The following is a 22,048-nucleotide window of genomic DNA, read 5'->3' as shown; positions in this document are numbered from 1 at the left end:
GCGGAAATTTTGAGTAGTTCGGAGAACCGGCAAATACCACCTCTGACTGGAGATTTTACAGTATCCTTCCCCTGCCACGCACACCAAGCCATGCCCACAGAACCGGTAGTAAAAATCTTTGAATCCCACCACTGGTGTGGTCACATTCCATCTTTCAAAAGGCAGATCTCTATGAGAACCCAGTATATTTGGACACCTTGTCCCCAAGAGTACACCTGTGCCTTTTGTGACTGGCAATTGGCAAGCCTGGAAAATCTTTATTTGGGTGGGTTTTTGAAGGGCAATGCTCCCTGAGCTGTTGCTGTTTCTTCTTTGTTCTTTATTAAACCAATTTATATAGCCACCCATCTCATAAACAAGCACTCAGGTGATCCTGATGACATAGATAAACCTCCAGGTGGCCTCACTTCTCTCTAAAAAGAATGCAAATTGCCAGCTGTCTGCAAGGAGTATAAATCCTTTCATTCCTCACCGTCCAGTCAGAGCTGGAGAAACTTCTTGGATGAGAAACAAAACAGTCTTCAAAGAAAAACCAAAAAGTCCAGTTGCCTTTTGAAAAAACACAATCTCATAAGCAAGTGACTGAACAGCATACAACACAGCTAAAAGAACAAATAATAAATAAAGCATAAAACCAAACTAAAACATTGAATAATAGATGAAGAGATGTTAAATAAAATGAAGCCACCTCACTAGTTTACATATCCCCTGGGGTTCCTGCTAGCTTAACCAAGTCTTGAAGGACCTCCAAAAACTCAACAGCAATGAGGCCAACCACACCTCAGGGAGGATTCCACAGTGTAGGCATCACACCAGAAAAGGCCCACTGCTTAGGGTCTGCCAAATGGAGCTTTATATTTTTTATATTAGAGAGGGATTATTTTACACTGTGGTGAGAGAGATGATGTTTTACTATATGGATTGTTTTCATGCTTTGTCCTTTTCCAAAATCCATTATTTTTCCAAAGTGCCATGTAATTTATTAATCCAAAGTAAACTTGTAAGAATTCTCTCTTTCCTTTATCACTATTTTTCTTCTATTTTTGAACTGGATGGATTATTTTCTTGGAGAACCAAATGGAGCCAAGAAGAGGAAAATGACTTACATTTCCTATTGTCTCACTAATAGATGGAACAATACAATGTGCATGCACAGTATATACTTTATACCAGAGGGAACTGACAAATTACAATCTTTAGACCGATTTAGATTCCTTAATACCTAGCATGCATATCATATGTATCATGCATAACGCTCAGAGACTTTACTCATTTCTTATTCTACATCTATTGTCAACAGAACTGGAGTCCTAACCCTCTCTGGTAGTTTAAGCACCCCTTATAATTGAACTGCTTGTTTCTCTTGCCTGCTGATTGTTCCTATCCCTGCATTGGAAAAGACTGTTAGAGCTAAGGAACACAGGAACTGATGCATGGAATAACATACATTTCTTGCTTTTTTTTTTGGTATATTCATTCTCTCTCTGTGTTTCTCTGGGGGGGGAGAGAAGAGGTGTGTATCCTCTTTTTCTTGATGACTATCAAATTACCTGTTTCCTACTGACTCCCTACATTTTGCAAAACCTTAACACTTATCTGGAAACACCAGACAACATTAAAATAAGTCAGCATGAACTCGTCTGGGATGAAAAATCAGCCCTATCAGATACTCCTGAACAGCAGCCCTTAGCCTCCTTCACTATTGATCATTCTGGTTGAGGCTGTTGGATACAGTTGCTCAGCAATATTAAGGTGACACAACTACCATTCCTATGATCTATATTTTATTTTCGCCCCATTAACTGAACTATGCTTAAAACTCACGCAGATAAGAGTTATAGAAGAAAGAAAAAAGGGGGGGGGGAGGGTTCCATCTTTTGCTCTTGTAGTTAGTTGAAATTGATCTGGCACCAGTTAATTCCTGGTGACTAAATGTCTTTGCCAAAAAAAAAAAAAAACACCTTGTAGCTTTTCCAAGGACAATCCTACAATTTCTTCAATCCATTTTATCATCCATTGTATTTCCTTCTTTTACTCCTTCTTCTTTCAGGGAGGCTTTTTTTTTTCTGGTCCATCATCTGTTCAGATCACAAGGGCCTTAATAGGAAGCATTTTCACAATCAAGTACAGCACACTTACCAGGATCATTTCCAAGCTATCTGTCTGAGCACGAACCTCAAAGTTAGTTTATTATTAGCTATAGTGAGAGATAATTTATCTGCATGTATTTATTTGGTCCACCCTCGCCTTAAATGGCTACATTAAAGCAACAAGAGATGTTCCAGTTAAATTGTATTAATAAACAAAAAAGCCAATATTTATTTAGAGGCAAACAAGACAGTATCAGTCTCATGTCCTCTTAATTGAGCCTGAAAATAAACTCCTTTTATTTATCCTCTGAACTGGCACAGAAAACACATTTTGTTCAGCACAAAAGTTTATTAACCCTTTAGGTTCTCAGAGATGCCAAGGCGCCCAGGCTACCCATTGTTCAGGACAGGTTGGGGCAGAAGCAGCTTTGAAAAGCAAGATAATATTTTGAAGAAGAAAAACGCCTAGGAAAGTATACACACACACAAACGCACAGGAATAAAGTCGGAGAGGATGAGGAAGAGAAGCCACAGAGAAAGAAAAAGGACGCGAGAGGTCAGATGGGAGGACAGGCAAAATGGGTCGGGAAGAACTGGGACTAGGCGAGAAATGAAGGCGGGAGACGCCAGCGAGGCAGGCAAGAGAGCCAAGGAACGCTTGCCGAAGGAAAAGCAAGGAAAGATAGAAGGGAAGAAGAGAGAGCAAGGGGCACCACAGGACCTGTGACAGGGATGGGGGGGATGAGTGGCTGGGTGGAGAAGAGCGAAAAAGAAGTGAGACTGAGGCGAACGAGTCCAGTAAGAAGACGGGAACGCGTGGTCGGTGAGGAGCGGCCTGAGGAGGGGGCTTGAAGGGGCTATTTCAGCATCAGGAGCTAGGTGGGTGGGGAAGCTCCAGCCGTTCAGCCTTCAGCTTCGGGAGAGCTGCTTTTGCTTGACCGCCGGCCGTCACCTCTCCGCCCGCTCTTCCTCCTCCTCCTCCTCCTCCCTCAGGGCCTCCCTTTGAAGTCACGTGGTAGCCCCCCCCCCGCCCCTTCTCGGCAGCCCCCCGAATTCCCGGCGTGGGGAATGGCCTCGGCTTTATTGTGACGCAAGCAGCCGAGAAGCCGGCGCTCCGCGTCCCCAAGCCCTCCCGTGCCGCGTTCTGCTGGAGCCAGACGACGGCAGCAGCAGCAGCAGCAGCAGCAGCAGGAGGAGGAAGCCGGAGCTTGTCGAGCCGCCGCGGCGAGGAGTCCCCGGAGGAGCCGAGAGCCTTGAGAGAGGGTGAGTGCGAGCAAGTTCCACCTGAGGGAAGGCGAGAAGGAGGGAGCGCGGGCGGCTGCCACAAGTTTGCTGCGGGGACTCCTCTCTTGTCGCTTGCCTGGATTTTATTTTTTTTTATTTTTTTAGGGGAGGAAAAGAGGCGGAGAAGGCGCCGAGCTCTGCTGGGACTCGGTCTGCTCCGGTCTCGCGGGTTGCCCTAGCGGGAAAAAGGTTTGGCGGCGGTGTCTCTATAGTAACGCCGCAGCTGCGGGGCTCTTTGAACGGGAAGCTCACGCCGGCAGCAACAGCTCCCAAGCAGCCGCCTGGTCCCTCTTGTTGCTCGCGTCTCTCTCCGCGGTTCGGCTTCCTCTTTTATAGCCTACCTTTTTTCCCCCCTTCAAGCTTTCTGTTCAAGGAGCAGTTTTCTGCCCAAGCGGGAGGCTCTGGATAACAAAATCGGACGAAGGCTGCCTGTAGTAGCAGGGAAACCTCTTAAACGTGTGTGCGAGAGAGAGAGAGAGAGAGAGAGAGAGAAACGGAGTGTGAGAGATGTTCTCATAAGCCAACTATCTTATCCACTCGAGAAAAAAAAAAGGTGTCTTAGACTACGGTACTTTGAATGGGCGGCTATCAAACAACGTCTAGAAACCAGCTACGTGTAGTACTAGTACAGTACTGAGGATGAGAAATGGAGAGAGAAAAGCATACTAGCGAACGAGATCAATGAGTTTTGTTTTTTTTAAAGGCAATAGACCTGAAAGTCCCATTTATAATTTGATTCGGAGCCACTTGCGAGCCACTTTTATGGACAGTTAAAGAGGGTCTCTGGGTTCTGACTTGCCTCTGATGATATGTAAATCCTCTCCCCCCACCCTTTTTAAAAAAAGTTTTCTTTTGTCCTGATGCTTTCTGAAACAAGTCAGCGAACCTTGCAAACATTTCATTGTGGTTATTGTCAGAATGCCACGGTGTATCTATTTATGTTGTTAAAAACATGAAAAAGTGCAAAATTGGTGGGATGTTACTAGCCAAAAAAAAAAAAAGTTTCCACAGGAAATGCTAGCATTCTTTGCTGAAGTCCGTGCAATGAAGAAATGGTCCTCAGAAATAACCATTGTTGACAATTCTCAATGTTACTTTGAGCAAAACTCTCAGATGTAATTGGTTTTTCCTGTTGCATGTTATGCTTGCGTAGAATAACGGGTGAGCAGGATGCCATTGCCCTGTTGTTCGCTTATGGTTCCTGATCTTCCTCCTAATGTGAACAAGGATCTAATCAACTTGCAGTTGACAGGTATCCATCAAAGAACAAGAGTGTTCAGGTTTCTAAAGGATTTAAAAAAAACCAGAACTAGTACGTTTTAGTGTATTATTTTAATGAAATTTAATTTAGAAATCAGTGGATTTATTACTATTTTAACCATATCCATATCAGATCTCTGAAAGTTCTTCATTATCTTAATTTCAGTGACTCTTCTAAATAAATTATGATGTCAGTGCAAATTGCTTACTTCTAAGCTAGGTCCTCCTTGTGCTGAAAATATTTTGAATGACAGCTTTTCAAATTACATTTAACAAAATTTAAAAGAAATTAAAGATAGATTGGGTCCAGTCTTCTGTTTTTGTTTTTGTTTTAAAAAAGATTTTGGAGGAAAACTGTTGTCCAGCAAAATGCTTTGCAAACTCTTTGTCCTTTGCATATCTGCTGTAAGTACTACCTGGTGTAAGTGCTATTTTTTTAAGATATCTGTTAAATATATGATAAGGAATCTAAGGAACAAGACTTGGAGATTAATATTGATGTTTGGTCATATAAGTATTCTAGTAAAAAAAAGTCTGAGATACTTTAAACATTCAGTTGCGGTTGGTTGATTCAAGAAACAGGATGATACTTTATGCCATATTTCATGTGGAAGAGAAATTGGGTGTGAAAACCACTTTACTTTGGAGATGGACTCAAGGCCAATTACAGCAGATCAGTTGCCATTCAGTACACTTTTCATCATTATCTTCAACTTGGAACATAAGGCCAGTGGCCTGCAATTCAGCATTTAACTTCTATAGTTAGCAAGCAGAAGTCTGCAAACAGGTTATGAAGGCTACAAAATCCTTCCAGTATTCAAGAACAAATGATGTACAGAGGATAGGCATACTGTCTCTGATATTGAAAGTAATGCATAATGTAATAAAGTTGAGCAACTTCTTTTGCTCTGCTTTTGTGAGTATTATTTGCACACATAAAAAGACATCCACCTTTTTCTTTTTATCTTGTGCAAGCATTAAAAAATTGCAGGGGCATTGGTGGGACAAGACAATTTATTTTTGAAGGTTAATTGTAATCCACCAGGAAAGAATACAGGGGCTCTTTGTCTTGTTGATGCTTCCTGTAAGACAGAGGTGTGAAATTCAAGGCCCACAGGGTGCTTAGATCTGGCCCGTGAGGCCACCCCGGAAACAGCGAAGGACTGGCCCACAGTGTCTCTGCCAGTGAAAACGGGGCTCCCAAGCTCTGTTTTCGCTGGCAGACATTTGCAGAAGGTTGTCCCAGCCGAAAAAGGAACTTGTGAAGACCGCGCATGGCCCTCCCGAGCTCCATTTTCACAGGCAGAGGGTTGCAGGAGACCCTCTCAAGTTGAAAACAGAGCTCAGGAGTCTATTTTTGCTGACAGAGCGCTTGGGTCACAGGCGCCCCCAACATGAGTGATGTCAAGCTGGCCACACCCACCCTGGCCACGCTCCCCAGCCCTGATGCGGCCCTCAATGAAATGGAGCTTGACACCCCTGCTTTAAGAGCATAATCATCTCACTATGCAATGGTATATGGTGATCAAATGGCTTGCCTCCAGAAGCTGGGTGTGCTCCATCACTGGAGGTTTTAAAGAAGCGATTGGACAACCTTTGTCTGAAATGGTATAGGGCCATGATGGCGAACCTATGCCATGTGTGCCGGAAGTGTCACACAGAGCCATCTCTCCGGGCACACAAGCATCATTCATTGATCTTCTGGGTTCCAGCGTGCTGGCCAGCTGGTCTTCATGCATGCAGGAGTGCTGGAAACTGGAAGAGCAGCCACCAGGTGCTCATGCACGCACGGGGCAGCTGCTCTTCTCATTTCTGGCACATGCATGTGCACTGGCCACCTGGTCTTCCAGTTTCTGGCACGTGTGAAGACCAGCATGCATGCCAGAAACTGGCAGATCATCTTCCCAGCACGGGCATGTACACCAGGCGGCTGCTCTTCCGGTTTCCAGCACGTGCATGCGCACTGGCTAGCTGGTCTTCGTGTGCATATGCACACCAGAAACTGGAAGACCAGGTGGTGCGCATGCACGTGCTGGAAACTGGAAGAGCAGCTGCCTGGCACGTGCATGCACACTGGGCAACTGCTCTTCTGGTTTCCAGTGTGTGTGTGCTCCCATTTTGGCACTCATTGCTGAAAAAGTTCAACACTGGTATAGGGTTTCCTACTTGAGCAGGGAGTTGGACTAGCAAACTTCAAGATCTCTTCCAACTCTGTTGTTCTGTACAGTCAAGTATACCTTCCAAACAAATAAAGAAGGACAGCTCTCACAGGAATGTTTTGAAAGGGAAAGAAGAAATAAACTTTCAAACATTAAAATTTTGAAGGATTTTGTATCCAAACAAATTCCAGAAGGGATTCATATCCCATTTTTTCTCTTTTCTCCCAACCTTCAAGGATAGGATTAATTAAGGGGATTGAACAATTAGAAAGTGCACTAACTTATAGCCATCATAATTACTAACTAGTAATTATAGTAGTAGTAACTTTATAGGACCCAGATTTTTGGGGACAATATGCTGACTCTGTAAAACTGCTTAAACTGTGAAGCAGTATATAAGTCTAAGAAAGCTATTGCTATTGCTATATTTCATGAATTTGCCTATCCTTTTAAAGTTTGCAAAGTGGATGCCATCGCTGCATTTCTGGCATCATCCTGATTGCAGCTTTAGCTGCTTGAGATGCTGTCTTTTTTCAAAGGAACAACTGAAAACCTAACTATTCACCCATACACCAGTCCAAGACCTAACAGTGTTTGATTTCCTGTGATAAATGTAACACACACACACACACATACATTATTCTGCTCTAGGCTCTTTTGAGAGGAAGTTCTTTTCAGAAATAAATTATGTTTCTCATAATCTTGCAGTAGCAAATTTCAATTTACCTAAACACTGTGTGAGAAAGGATTTCCATTTGTTTATCTTGTACCTCTCATTATTCAGCATAATTGAATAACCTCTCATTCTAGTATTATAAGAAGGAAATAATCCTATCCTTATTTTTCTGTCCCATTCCTGCATTTTTCCATTTTTTGTGTGCAATGGTCATAACTACATACAACATTCCTACTAAGATCATAGCACAAATTTTATAAAAGCAGCTTTATAATTATTTGTTTTGCCCCAATCAACCTAGTTCTTACCTTTTTATTGTAGCTTTACACTAGATCAAGGTTTTTTTTAAAAAAACTAACCACCACAACCTATGTCTGTGATGTTAGGAAGAGCTGTGGTGGCACAGTGGTTAGAATGCAGTACTGGTTGACTCAGCCTTTCATCCTTCCAAGGTCAGTAAAATGCCCTCAGATTGTTGGGGGCAATATGCTGACTCTGCAAATCGCTTGGAGAGAGCCGTAAAGCACTCTGACGTGGTATATAAGTCTACTGCTAATGCTATTTTTTTTTTGCTCCTATATAAATAATTTTACATGTTCCTTTGTTGAACTATATTTGCCATTTTCATTTCGGTCCCCCCATTCTGATGGATCCTCTTAGCACTCTTTGCTGTTCTATTTTGTGTTAGGTTTTCTAAATAATTAAGAGTCACCAGTAAGCATGACCTCTTGATTCCAAATAATTTATAAACCAGTTTAAAGCACTGGTCCCAATTTAGGATAAAGCAGAAAGTATTTGTTTTGACAGATTTCCAGTCTAATGGGAAAAAGTTGTCAGGTTGATTAGAGGGTAGAGGATGCTCTTTGCAAAGAAACTTCTCCTGCAGTATTTTTGTGTATAATCACTGGTGTCACTGGGCAGTCTAGGAATCATTATGGGAGAAGCAGCCTTTCTGCAAAGAGCCTTGTGCTGCAGGGAGAAGAAAAGAAAAATCTCCCTGGATCTTAATTGGAAAAAAAAAGTGTACTCTCCATCCTGATTCTCCTTCATGCATTTTTATATGTGAAATGAAATGCAGGCAAAATTTGCTTGTAGCTAATGTTTGTGCTATGTCTCTCTCTACCTACCTACCTATCTAATTTCTAGGCCATCCTACTCCAAAATGCCTCTGAGGGTCTTCACAGGGTTTATTAGATCCATAGGCCTGTTGATATGTACTTCACTCTGCAAAATTAGAAACCGTTCTCATTTTCCAGCAAGAATTTTCATTCTACAGTGTTAAGTCATTTTAACCTCAATGTTTTGCCCTGGCAAGGATATGGATGACTAGTAACCTGGTCTAAGTTATCATAGTCAGCAACAAAGTTGGCATCCAGTCCAAGGTTCAAGCAAGAAGTAAATAGCAAGCAGTTCCAAAAACAAAATCCAATGTCAATCTGAGAGTTAAGTGACAGTAAATCAACATCAAAGATAAATGTAGGCATATTATCAGAACCTAATAGGACATTATTTCCAGCATAATGGAAACAATGAAGCTTAGAATCAAGGACTTATCAAACTAGTCTTTCTGAGTATATCCAGCACCCAATTCTGATACGGTATCCTTACAAAAAACTCGTTCTTACGAGTTAGAGCTCTGTTCTCAAGTAAGTCCTTTCAAAGAGGACATTGGAAACATGCTTTATCTTTGGCTCTGAACCAACAAACTGTAAGCTTTCTATGCTTGGTGGGTTTTATCCTATCCAACTTTGAATACACATTATGATGCTGAACCAGTTCTGACCTTAACGTTCTTTCCTGCCTCTGGATTTAAGGAAAGCAAAAAATGAAACCGTTCAATGATTCCTCTGTGCTATTTTACAAATAACACATGAATACAAAACTATCCAGAACTGATGTTCACCTAATCAAGAATAATATCTGCTAATCTCCTAAATCTTTCTTGATGATGTAGTGTAAACGGATAAATGGGGGGGGGGGGTTGCCAGTCCTCTACCTAAGAACACTGGCTTAGAAAATGTTACATATTTTGAGCATTTTCACAGTTGAATTGCTTAAGAACTTTGAATGATTTCCATTTGATCTCATTAATTTGTTTCATAATATTGCAAAAAAGGGGAATACTCTTAAGCTATTTAAAATAATCAGTTTGAGCCAGAGAAATATAATTATTCTTAAGTAAACAAGATGACATATATTCATGCAGATTATTCTTTTGAATTATAACTTAAATCATGCAATCCTAACCCATATTACTTCTCTTGTAACGATCCTCTGATCTGGTTTATAGTGTAATAATTTGGTTCAAATAGTGGAGTTCATAATACAAAGGCCTGCTCAATTTTGCAATTTAGTCAGTAATTTAAGTCTATCCAGGGTGCAAAAATCCAGATGGCAGCAAAGTAACTGAGAATGCTCTATTTGCTGCTTTCTAGTAGCTGTGGTATTTTTGTAGCCCTACCTAACTGACATGATTACAGTGCATATCTGCACACCCCAGTTAAAATGCCAGATTTTTGAGACGTAAAAAAAAACCTGATCAAGATAAATCACTTCAGAATTTCATCTAGATATTGCCAAAATTGTGGATAGACCAGGGCTGGGACAAATACAGTCATCCAGTGAGGCTTCAATTTCCTGAATATGAGCATTAGGTTTATATCTTGATTTTATCTCTTACAGATGGCTATAAAAGTAACACTGGGTTTTTGGAAGAAAGATGAGAACCAAAATAAGTAATTGTACAGTGAATATTTAACAAATTTTCCACCAGCCAAATGGTGATGGGGAAAGCAGTCATAGGGCAACTTATACAGCCCACATTTTGGCAACCAAGGGCTGCAGGTCTGCTATACTTGCCTAACAGCTCTTCTACATAATAACATATAACTTTCATAAGACATTTTTGCCCATCATACCAATGGCATAAACCATTGTTTACCAACAGTAGTGACTGGTTTCATGTAATGTGCTAAGCCACAAGTAAACTAACATCCACAATCTCAGTCTCTCACAGAAGAATTGTTACAATAGGTCATATTGTACAGGCCAGTTTTTATTTTGTCCCATTATTTAGGTAGTAGTATCTCTTGCTGTTGTTGTTAATCGCGAAGTATGTCCGATGCATCATGACTCCATGGACAACATTCCTCCAGGCCTTCCTGTCCTCTACCATCCCCTGGAGTCCATTTACGCTCACACCAACTGCTTCAGTGACTCCATCTAGCCACTTTATTCTCTGATGTCCCCTTCTTTTGCCCTCAATCGTTCCCAGCATTATGCTCTTCTCCAGTGAGTCCTTCCTTCTCATTAGGTGGCCAAAGTATTTGAGTTTCATCTTCAGGATCTGGCCTTCTAAAGAGCAGTCAGGGTTGATCTCCTCTAGGACTGACTGTTTGATCATCTTTCAGTCCAAGGGACTCGCAGGAGTCCTCTCCAGCACCATAGTTCAAAGGCCTCAATTCTTTGGCACTCAGCCTGCCTTATGGTCCAGTTTTCACAGCCATACATTACAACTGGGAAAACCATAGCCTTGACTATATGCACTTTTGTTGGCAGGGTGATGCCTCTGCTTTTTAGTATGCTGTCTAGGTTTGCCATAGTTTTCTTCCCCAGGAAATTTCATGGCTGTAGTCCCCATCTGCGGTGATCTTGGAGCCCAGGAAAATAAAATCTGTCACTACCTCCATTTCTTCCCCATCTATTTGCCAGGAATTGAAAGGGCTGGATGCCATAATCTTAGTTTTCTTAATGTTGAGTTTCAAGCCAACTTTTGCACTCTCCTCCTTTACCCGCATCAAGAGGCTCTTTAGTTCCTCTTCACTTTCTGCCATTTAGAGTGGCATCATTTGCATATCTGAGGTTGTTGATATTTCTCCCGGCAATCTTAATTCCAACTTGTGATTCATTTAGCCCTGGCTTTCTCATGATGTGCTCTGCATATAAGTTAAATAGGCAGGGCAACAGTATATAGGCTTGCTGATCTTCTTTCTCAATTTTGAACCAATCAGTAGTTCTGTGTCCAGTTCTCACTGTTGCTTCTTGACCCACATATAGGTTTCTCAAGAGAAAAACATGGTCTGGAACTCCATCTCTTCAAGAACTTGCCACAATTTTTTGTGATCCACACAATCAATTGGCTTTAGCATAGCCAATTAAGCAGAATTCGATGTTTTTCTGGAGCTCACTAGCTTTCTCCATGATCCAGCATATGTTGGCAATTTGATCTCTGGTTCCTCTGCCTCTTCAAAATCCTGCCTGTACTCTGGTAGTTCTTGGTCCACATACTGCTGGAGCCTAGCTTGTAGGATTTTGAGCATAACTTTGCTAGTATGTGAAATGAGTGCAATGGTGCGGTATGGATGCCATAATGCATTACATTTCTGGAAATATCAAAGAAGCCAATCAATGCTTCCCTATAGCATTTTATATTTTTCACATGTTAGTGCTGGTATGACCCTGCCTAACCCTGCTTGTTTTCACAACATTGTGATTCTTTTGTATCATTAGGCTGTTGCTGGATCCATCATTACATAAAAATGTTTTACAAACTTCCACAGGTTCAAAATTGGAATGGCAAAAATTCTGGATTATTAAATTGTCAAGAGGAGACAGGAAGAATCTGTCAGTTACAAATGTTTCACAAAAAATTATTCAATCAGTACTTCTGATTCCTTAATATTCATATTTATATTGCTTCCTTGATTAATGAAGTATATTTCTTCATGTATTAGATACAGTGTATTCAGAATATACAATATACAGTAATACATAGCAAGATCAACCAAAACATTATCACAACTGTTTACCAATTTGCCAGTTCACGTGTGATCAGTATGTCTTTTATTTACTCAAATATCCCCTTTTCTCCAGCATTTTTAGTGATATTCAAGTTTCATCGCTAATTTTTAAAATTTGTTTTTCAGCAGAAGCAGCTTATGATGCAGGACTATGATTTGCAGTTTGTTCTGCCTTGAAAACCTTTAGATACTTTTTCCCAAGTGAATATGGTTGCCCAAGTCAAGATCCCATCTTTTTCAGGAGGAGAAAATTTGGCAGGAACCTTTATACAAGGGCCGACGGACATTATTGTGCCGTAAAAAATGTGACAATTGTACACATACAATTGTGTATTTTATTTTAAGTTTTGGTATCATCTACCATTGGGAAATCCTTTGAAATCATACTAGGGTAAATTTTCCCTGGAGAAATACTGAGGTGTTCTATCTGTTATTGAGTTGCTACCTGTTGATTAGTTAGCTAAGCACTCACACTTAGCTGAAATCAGATTTTCCCTTTTATATTCTTACTGAAGTTGGGTGATGTAGCCAGATGTCCATTAATTTGAATTCAGTTGTTAATGACTGAGCCTCGTCAAAAGCTTTGGGAAGACTGAATAATGAACAGTTTACCTCTTAGTAGTTTGCCTTTATGCTTATTAAGCAATGGCCCCATACTTCTTATACTTTTCATGTCACATATGCATATATTGAAACATTTGATATGAAAATGCAAAACTCAGAAGCAGTAATTTGAGGGGTAGAAAGGCATACTAGGATTTTTCTCATCAAGAAAATGGCTGCAGCTAAATTCTTAACAATCCTGACCTTAAATATTGACTTGATAGTATCAGAAAAAAATGTTTGACAAAGAATAGAAAAAAGATGTAGATGACTGTAATAGATGATTCCATCCATGATTGCAAACAATTAAACTTTAACTGAGATAAGAGTAATGGGTCTGGAATATACACCTAAGAAATATTTGAATTTCCTTGTACTGGCTTATTCAGCTCAGTATGATCATATTTAATTTAAATTCATTGCTGACCTTCACTTTATATATCATTTTTTTCTCTAAAGTTATAAGCTTTGGCCTTCTTCCAGAAAATCCTGTAATTGTACATACAGAGTCTCCAAATGCAAAAAATTAGATCCACTTTGTTAAAAAGAAAGGAAAAAAGGAGGGTGGGAGGACCTTGAGAATCCAAGTAGTTAAGCATTCGTATAATATAATTTTATGAGACATGTCTGTGTGTATAAATGAAGAACAGCCAGAAGGGGAAAAGTGTTAATGCTTTGAAAAATGCTGTGTTTAATGACATACAGATTTTTTTACATTAAAAAATACCAGGAAATGGATTCAAAGAGCTGCATATATTATTTGTGCAACTTCTTTACAAATACTTGTAGCAGGTTGCATGAAAGGAGGTTTGTCTAGATATACCCTAAGCTTGAATAAATTTATATCATTTTATAAGATATGGCATTTGTTCTCTCTTCTTGCACAAAACTATTCTTCTGTTTCATTAAGAAGGATAGTTATCCAGTCATCCATGACTGTGCTTGCAGTTTATCTTCCATGACCAATTGTTCCCAGAAGGAAATTAATGCCCACCCAATAACAGACATGAAGAGAGAGAAAAAAACCCTGCTTGGGAAGTTATTGGGGGCATTATTTTATAGGGGTTATATATGTTTTGGTACGGTTTTTAAATTTTTGTCTTGTTTTAATCATAGTTGGGTAGAGAGTGGCTTTTTGAAGTCATGTTAGTTTAAAATCTTGATTAATCATTTTAATAAAATTTCAAAAAATTTACTACTGTAACTTTTGCAGTTATATTTGATATGAAATATTAAGTTGACATGCATGAGTTTCAATTATTTTTTCATAAAAATGCAAGTATTGTTAAGCTTATTTCAATCCCATTGACCCTAGTGAAAAAAAGGTATTGTTCTGCTATAGAAAGTTCTGCTGTAGAAATTACTGTTCAGTTCAGTTCTGTTCAGATGTTTTAAGTTCTTCCACATGAAATAGCCTGTGGAAGGATATGCACAACTAATGATGCATGCTTATAATAATTGGTATTGTTTATTGGCAGAGATAATGTGAATATTATTGCTATAAAATATTTTGCTTTACTGGCACACATAATAAATTGAAAGAATGTATATAATAAATTGAAGGAATACAAAATAGGCAAATCTGTAAAGTTCTCTATTTCTTCCAAACATGATATCTTTGTTCTTTGGAAATCAATTTGCAATTTTTAAATTATATTTTTGTAACAAAATCTTATTTAAGGAAAAAAATTATAAAGTACAAACTTACGAAGATGGAAAGCAAATATATATTTTAATACTTAGCCATCAATATTCACTGGTTTATCAAATTTATCAAGTTTATATTGATTTATATCCTGCCTTTATTATTTTTACAAATAACTCAAGGTGGTGAACATATCCAGCACACTTTCCTCCTCCTATTTTCCCAACAACAACACACAGTAAGGTGAATTGGGCTGAGAGAGAGTGACTGGCCCAAGATTACCCAAGTGGCTTTCATGGTCAAGGAAGGACTAGAATTCATGGTCTCCCACTTTCTAGCCTGGCAACTTAACCACTAGATCGAACTGTGTCTATATATGAACAATATAAATTATTATGATATGATATCAAGGAATCTGCCATAGTAACACATATTGCTGCATTGTGTGATTAGTAGAAAATATTGTCTTTTCTGAACAGTTAGATGACATATTTTCAAAAATTATTCCTTGACAGTTTAAATAATATTACTTTTTAAATTTCTTAATATTTTTTTTTGCTGTTCCCCACCATCTGCTATATACAACCACAATTCTTGATAAGTAGTCACATTCCAAAACTTTGGTGTATAATTCTACATTATAGTTACCTCTTTCAACATTTAAAAGTTCCCCATAAATCTACTAGTATATGTTAATCTAATATCCCCGAAATACTAAATGGTCATATTACCATGTCATATAGGTATGAGTCCTCAACTTTCTTATATCTCCACCATAACAAATCTTATGTCCATCTTTCTAATATGTCTTTGGGGAGTCCACAATATTAATTTTTGATTCATCAAAATGTTTAAAAGGTATCTTAAAAGTATAGATACCGTTTTAACATTTTTAAACGATCCTAAGATTTCTCAGAAATTCTACTCTTTTAGTCCATGTTTAAAATATCCCAGAAATGTCCACTTTAAAAATGTTATTGAGTTTTGATAGAAATAGGTGATTTTATTTATATAATGATTCCATCAGGCAAGAAAGCAACACAGTTACATTTGAGGTAGTCAAAGCACATGATGCTTATTGATCTGTTGCAGAATGCTTTAGCTGAAGATACCGCTATTGTGAATTGGGAAGACCAAATTCTATTTAAAATTTGGAAAAATCCTTGAAATAGTCATTACATAGTAGTTGTATTCTGCTCAGGCTTTCCAATGAAATGATTTACTACCAATTTTCAATTTTAACAATTTTCCAAAATGTTAGATATACATGAATCTTACTATCAAAATTCCATTTATGTCCCATTATGGTACAAAGATTTCCATGCTCAAAACTCCTGGAAATGAAATAACCTTTCTGTTATATGTTGTTCCATGCCATGATCACAAAGGAAATAGACAATAACTTTCCAACTTAGGCCATAAAGTACAATATTTCATTATATTATTATTCCACCAACAGGTGGCTGGTAAAATATTAGTCCAACAGTATCTTTGTAGACAAAACCACCTTCCTCAAAAGAATCTTGATCCATTCTCCCAAATAAATCTCCTAAATATAATCAGTCAAAATGAAATATTTATTAGATGTTAACATAGGAATGCTTCTAGGAACATAAATAAGAGACAATGTTCATTTTAATAACATTAACTTTAATAATATTAACATTAACAGCTGTAAAGAAATTTTAAGCCCTCTATTAACATCTATTTCAACCCTTTCTAGAAGTTTCAACATATTTATTGCATGTACTTAGAAATATCTTTGGGTAGCACCAGATATTAAAATAATCAGTAGAAATCACAAATCCCATCTCTTTACAATATTTTATTTTCCTTACTAGTTTTTCCTGCAAGTGCAGGGTCTGCTTCTCTCCACCCACCCCCACAATCAACTGTTTGGTTGCAATAGAAATTTACAGACGTGCTTGTCACCCAAAGTTGATGTGAGCTGAGAGAAGGTGATGAGCCCAAAGTCACCCAGCTGACTTTCATGCCTAAGGCAAGACTTATATGTCTCCTAGTTTCTAACTCAGTGCCTTAACTACCATGTTTCTCAGAAAATAAAGCCGGGCCTTATTTTCTTTTGACCCCCCAAAATGGCTAGTCGGTCTTTTGGGGGTGATTTAATTCCCCCCCGCTCCCTCACCTAGAGCACCCTGTGGGCAGCCACGACTTGCCACCAGCCACTCTTAACAGCCAACCATGGTGGAGCTCCCTACCCCCACCAAGCACCTTTGCTGCAGACCCAGGTATGGTGCTGGGTGCAGGCAGGGTCAGTGGGCGGGCTGCGGCGGTGGTGTGGATGTCAGCTTTGGTGGCGGTGGGGCACTTTGCACTTCCTCTGCTGCTGTTGCTTTCCCTTCTGCCCGTGTGCTGCCACGTTTGGAGTGCTGCGCATTCCTCCACCAGTAGCGTTTCAGCCGCTTCTCGGGTGGGGAAGCTGTAGCTTCCATGGTTCCAGCCAGTGCTGGCGCCTCTCTTGCCAGTGCTGTCTCCAACAACAGCAGCAGCAGTGAGACAGACCCCGCTGCTGACGAGAACCGCCTACCCTCCTGCAGGGGCATTGCTTTGATTGACTGCAGCTATGTCAACAAGGTTCTGCAAGTCAGTTAGTCTTTCGGGGTTGAGTGGATGGAAGTGCCGGTGGGAGGGTGATGCAATCGTTTCTCTCCCTCCCCACGCCTCGTTTTGCTTTCTGCCCCAGAGCTTCAGGTCATGGTGTCATCCCTCGTATGGTCAAGTGCTCTCCTCCTGCTCCAGCCACCCGAAACCCCCCTGTGGAATCCCCCCCCCCCATTTAAGTTTTCTTTACTTTCATTCCCTCCATCAGTTCCCTAAGAATACAGACTGGCCGGGCAGCTTCCTCCCCACTTCTCCTGGTAGTTTTAAACATTTTGCCCTTCGAGCAGAGGCAAACCTTCCAATCCAAACAGAAGAGAAAGGGAATCATCCTACAGACTCTTAGCACCAAGCTTCCCAGAGGATTCTCCCAAAGGATTCACCCCAAAGGAGGATTCATTAGAGGATTCCCCCCAAAAGAGGGGAGTGCATTTAAGGGGCATTTAAATAACACTAATACACAGTAATACATCTAAAGAGTGCTTTATCATGATGGCCAGAGCTTTAAGAATCAAATTCAACAGCAAGGATGAAAGTGAGCAGCCCTGCTGTGTACCACATTGTAATGGAAAGGAGTCTGAAATAATTCAGACTGAGTTTGTTATAACTCTGGCACAAATTTGCCAACAACGTTTTTCTCTCAGTCTGTAAAAAATTGTGGAAGAGATTACTATATTTTTTTAAAAAAATTAAAGTAGTCATATTTAAAAGGAGGGTAAGAGTAAGGATGGTAGACAAACTGTACAGAAGTACCTCAGTATTCAACTGCTTTAAAACTCATCAAATTTGGTACTCAATGCATTTTGACATGAAAATGTCCCAGTACTCATTGTTTGTTTGGTACTCAATACACTGTGATAGGAAAAGGGGGACGGCCATGGAGAATGGACAAAAAGTTGGCCTTGCCAGAAAGGTCGCTGCAAAAAGAAGAGGAGGAACAGCCTCGGTGGAGAGAAAGTCTGCCATGCTAGGAAGGTCATTGACATAGGAAAAGGAACAGACAGAAAGTTCTTCCCAGCCAAAACAAAGGGCCATCTGTTAAGTCACATGGTTTGTTTGCACTTGTCATTTTTAGTACTTGTCATGTTTCCCAGAACCAATTAAAGATGGGTGCTGAGGTAACAGCGTACTACAAGAGCTACAGTACTTCATGCTGACCAGAGACCTGGGAGCATCCATGGAGTAAATATTTCTGCAATGAGATCCAGTGGTTCTCTCTTTTTACTACAGTTAATTTTAACAAAGAAGTGATAACTGGATCAATTGTTGGCACAAATCTGATTATTTCATAATGTCGATCCAGGCTAATTTTGAGAAAATAAAACAACTTTGGACAAGATTACTTCAAATGTGTCTCTATCAAAAACCAGTCAGGCAACAACAAGCCAGCAATAGAATTTTTCCATTGACTTATTCAATGAGCATCACACTTATCTAATGGAAGAAGTCTTAAAGGGTGCGATACAGGAGAATATTTCCAGATCATTCTTGTCATGTATACTTTTCCATTCAAATAGGAAATAGTTGTGGCTCTAAATTATTAACACTTCTGAATAAAATTAAACACAATCTATTTTACTAATTTCTGATTTTTTTGAAAGTATTATTTAACAAAGAATACAAATAGTAAAACATTTATTAGTAAATCATTCATCTCAGCTACAGTATTGCAATTTGATTTGCAGACAATGTCACATTTCTGAAAACACATGGCCAAAATTACTAAAAGCCAATGAATTTGCACTTAGCTATCTTGGATTTATTTCATATATTCTTGTTCTCCATAGAAATACAATTTTGGTGATAATATTAGCATATTGTTCGGAATGCTCTTTTAGTGTGAAGTCTTTGATGACAATTTTTATATTTCTCCTGACAGTATTTAATTTCAAACAATGAAAAAATAATTGTAAGCTTACTAATTGTACCCTCTATTACATGCATCCAAGTGTGGTATTTCCGACTCCATTCAGGGCTGCTGGAATGTGTTAAACAAAACGGACCATACTATTTTATAAATGAAACATGAATGAATTAGTTGGGCATTTAAGTGCCATTAAACACATTTTTATACTGTTTCAAAACATTCTAAAAATATTAAATATTTTTTGAAGTCTATTATAATAATATATTTGTATTGTTGCTATTTGGGAATCATATATTGCTTTTGACATAGGAATGAAATCTGACTTTTGGAGTGATGCCTATTTCAGTTACTGACTGATGTTCTCCCTGAGAAGAATTTTAATCATTTTGAAATCTGAAATACTTAAAATAGGATTTGGATACCTTAGGAGCAAATGGTCACTACCAAGTGTTATTAAACTCAATTCTACGGTTCATTCAGAATGGTATAAATTTTGCATATGGGATAAGTTGTTAAAATATTCGTTATCTTGCATATTTTTTTCTTAATATATTATTCTCCCATTGTGTAGATACCACTGCATAATTTTCTCACAACAGTTCTGTAAAGTAGGCTGGACTGAGAGATAATAACTAGGCCAATTACCAAGTGAGCTTTTATTTCTGAAAATGAATCCGTACATGGGTCTCTCTAGTCCCAGTCCAGTATATTAAATGCTATATCAGCCTGGGTCCCTGTCCAGCAATCTAATTCAGTGGTAAATTGATGACTTTTTGATTAAGTTGTTTTGTAGTTAATTTTTCTTTGTAAATATTATTTCAGATGTATGTCATGCAAACAGCTTTCACCCTTAATAGTATAAAATTCATTCAAAGATTCATTCAGAGAGATACTTAATAGTATTATTCTCCTGTAACATGCATTAAATGAAAATTATTTGGAAGAACCCATTCAGTCGGCATAAGTAGATAACCTCTGTACTGATTATTAAAGCAGGCATATCCCTTTTGGGGCTTCCATGTAATTTTGAAAATTGATAATGCTGCTTTAAGTAGTTGAGTTTACAGAGCACTTTTTTCAGATCATTTTCAAAGTGTCCATAACTCTATTTTGCAGTTCAACCAACCTCAGAATTTCTATTTCAGAAAGTTTAAACTATGGAATGGATTACATAACCCTTCCCAATATCAAGTTGCAATACTGTGAGCATTTCAAAATGATAGCAGAAAGGTTTTGTTTTATCTCTCCTGCATATCATCACATACTTATACTTGATTCTGCAATATTGGGTTATTTTGCAAAACAGTATATGCTTTGATGTTGGCAGGGTTTTTTGTACAATGCAGCCCAGCACTAATTTACTTCATTGTTTTTATTCCTGGTTTTAAAGCTTTGCTGGTAGAAAGATAATGGAATTGGCATGAATGTCATATTGTATCCAAATTGTATTATATTCTTCATTAGCTGACGGGTTCAATTGTTCCTGAATATATTCTTTTTGTTCCTATAGAATGTTCCATGTACTATATAGATTTTATTCTCCCATTTTCAGAAAAGATGTGAATGGTAGTAGTTATCCAATTACAAATAGGGTTTGTGTGTTGATTATCCCACTAATTTTGGCTTCTGGCTGCAATATGATACTAAGAACTCTTAGATGGATAATCTAACCCAGAAAAAAAAGGACAGGCAGAATATGATCCTAATTTTTCTGATTATTCATATAATTTTGATAAAATAAATCATGATACCATTCTGTCATTTGAATGGCATATTGATCAATTGCTTTGCTCATTTAAATGTCAATGGGTAGAACAATCCACTCCATGGAATAGATTTATTCTTGTTGTCGGAGTAAAGATGAGAGGAACGATTTGTTGTGCTCATATCCCACTTATGTGCTTTTCATGTGGATCTAGTTGACCATTATTGGGGAGAATGCTAATATTGGTAGGCCTTTGGTCTCAGCCAGCAGATCTCTTCTCTATATATAATACTGGTGCTTTTCTACATGATGAGAAGAGATGAGAGGAGAGGAAGAGAAGAGGAAGAGAAGAGGAGAATAATTTCAGGGGTGGGTTTCTACCGGTTCTGTCTGGCTCTGTAGAACCGGTAGCTCTGAAGAGCAGCAGACATAGAACCGGTTCTATGTCTACTGCTGTTTTGGCTCACCCGCCCGGGCTCTTACCTGACCTGCTTTTTCAACCTCAAGATGCTTTGCGCGGCATAGCTGTGTTTGAAAAAGCAGGAAAAAAGTGCTTTTTCAAATGCTGCTCACCAGTGTGCAGCACTGCTCAGCTGTCCAGGTAGTAATCTGATGATGTTTTACATGTGCGCGCAGCGCAAAACATAAAATCACTGAACCGGTAGTTACACCGGTCAGATCCCACCCCTGAATAATTCATAAGTATTATAATCATTTGTAAGTATTATAATCATTTACAAGTATTAAACAAATGGGAAATATAAGACTATGAGATGGCTGTTGTGTTTTTTCTACTGAACAAGAAAAAGGACACTGGACTCAGCACTTAAAGCTGCTTGCTTTATTGAAACTCCCAGAAAAACTAACTCTAGTGAATCTGAAAGAATTACAATATATACCAGCAGCCCAAAGTAACAAGTAACTGCATAAGGCTATTGGCATGTTTAAGCAGCCAATTAAGCTGATACACTACAATGATAAACAACATGAGACTCAATAAATAAGGTGACCAATCGTCCTCCTTTAGGGAGGACAGTCCTTTTGTAAGTTCTGTCCTCTCTTGAAAAGTGTCCTCCTACATGTCCTCCTTTTTGATATTTGAAGACTAATCTGTAAATCTCTGTATTTGATTGATGATGATTGATCCGATCCATTGTGTGTGATGTGACATATTTGTATTTGACATGACGATTTGTGAAGGCTTGGTACAGTGCGGCAAGACGCGATTATGAGACGCATGCGCTCCGCACAGGAGAATTGTTTTGAGAGAGTGTACCACGTGCAAGAATGCGCCGCATGCAAGTGGCTTTGTTTTTTTTCTTAAATTTATTTGTGTCCTCC

The 22,048-nt window shown here is 38.9% G+C and overlaps 1 protein-coding gene across 3 annotated transcripts in view; it reads left to right on the top strand.

Moving 5' to 3' along the window:
* The first annotated feature begins 2,066 nt into the window (after positions 1–2,066).
* The window catches only part of SNCAIP (synuclein alpha interacting protein), a 113,910-nt gene continuing 93,928 nt past the window's right edge, over positions 2,067–22,048 (top strand). The window contains exon 1 of one of the 3 annotated variants that reach the window (XM_087958022.1): positions 2,067–3,353. The gene's annotated coding sequence lies outside the window, so the exon portion shown is untranslated. The remainder of the gene's footprint in view (positions 3,354–22,048) is intronic. The other 2 variants (XM_087958021.1, XM_087958024.1) reach the window with 2 other exon arrangements.

The sequence above is a fragment of the Notechis scutatus genome, chromosome 2 (assembly GCF_049901735.1).
Source record: "Notechis scutatus isolate UNSWTSFEM ecotype Mainland chromosome 2, rNotScu1.2, whole genome shotgun sequence".
In the NCBI taxonomy this organism is placed as follows: domain Eukaryota; kingdom Metazoa; phylum Chordata; class Lepidosauria; order Squamata; family Elapidae; genus Notechis; species Notechis scutatus.
This window is presented reverse-complemented; position numbering and strand designations above follow the sequence as displayed.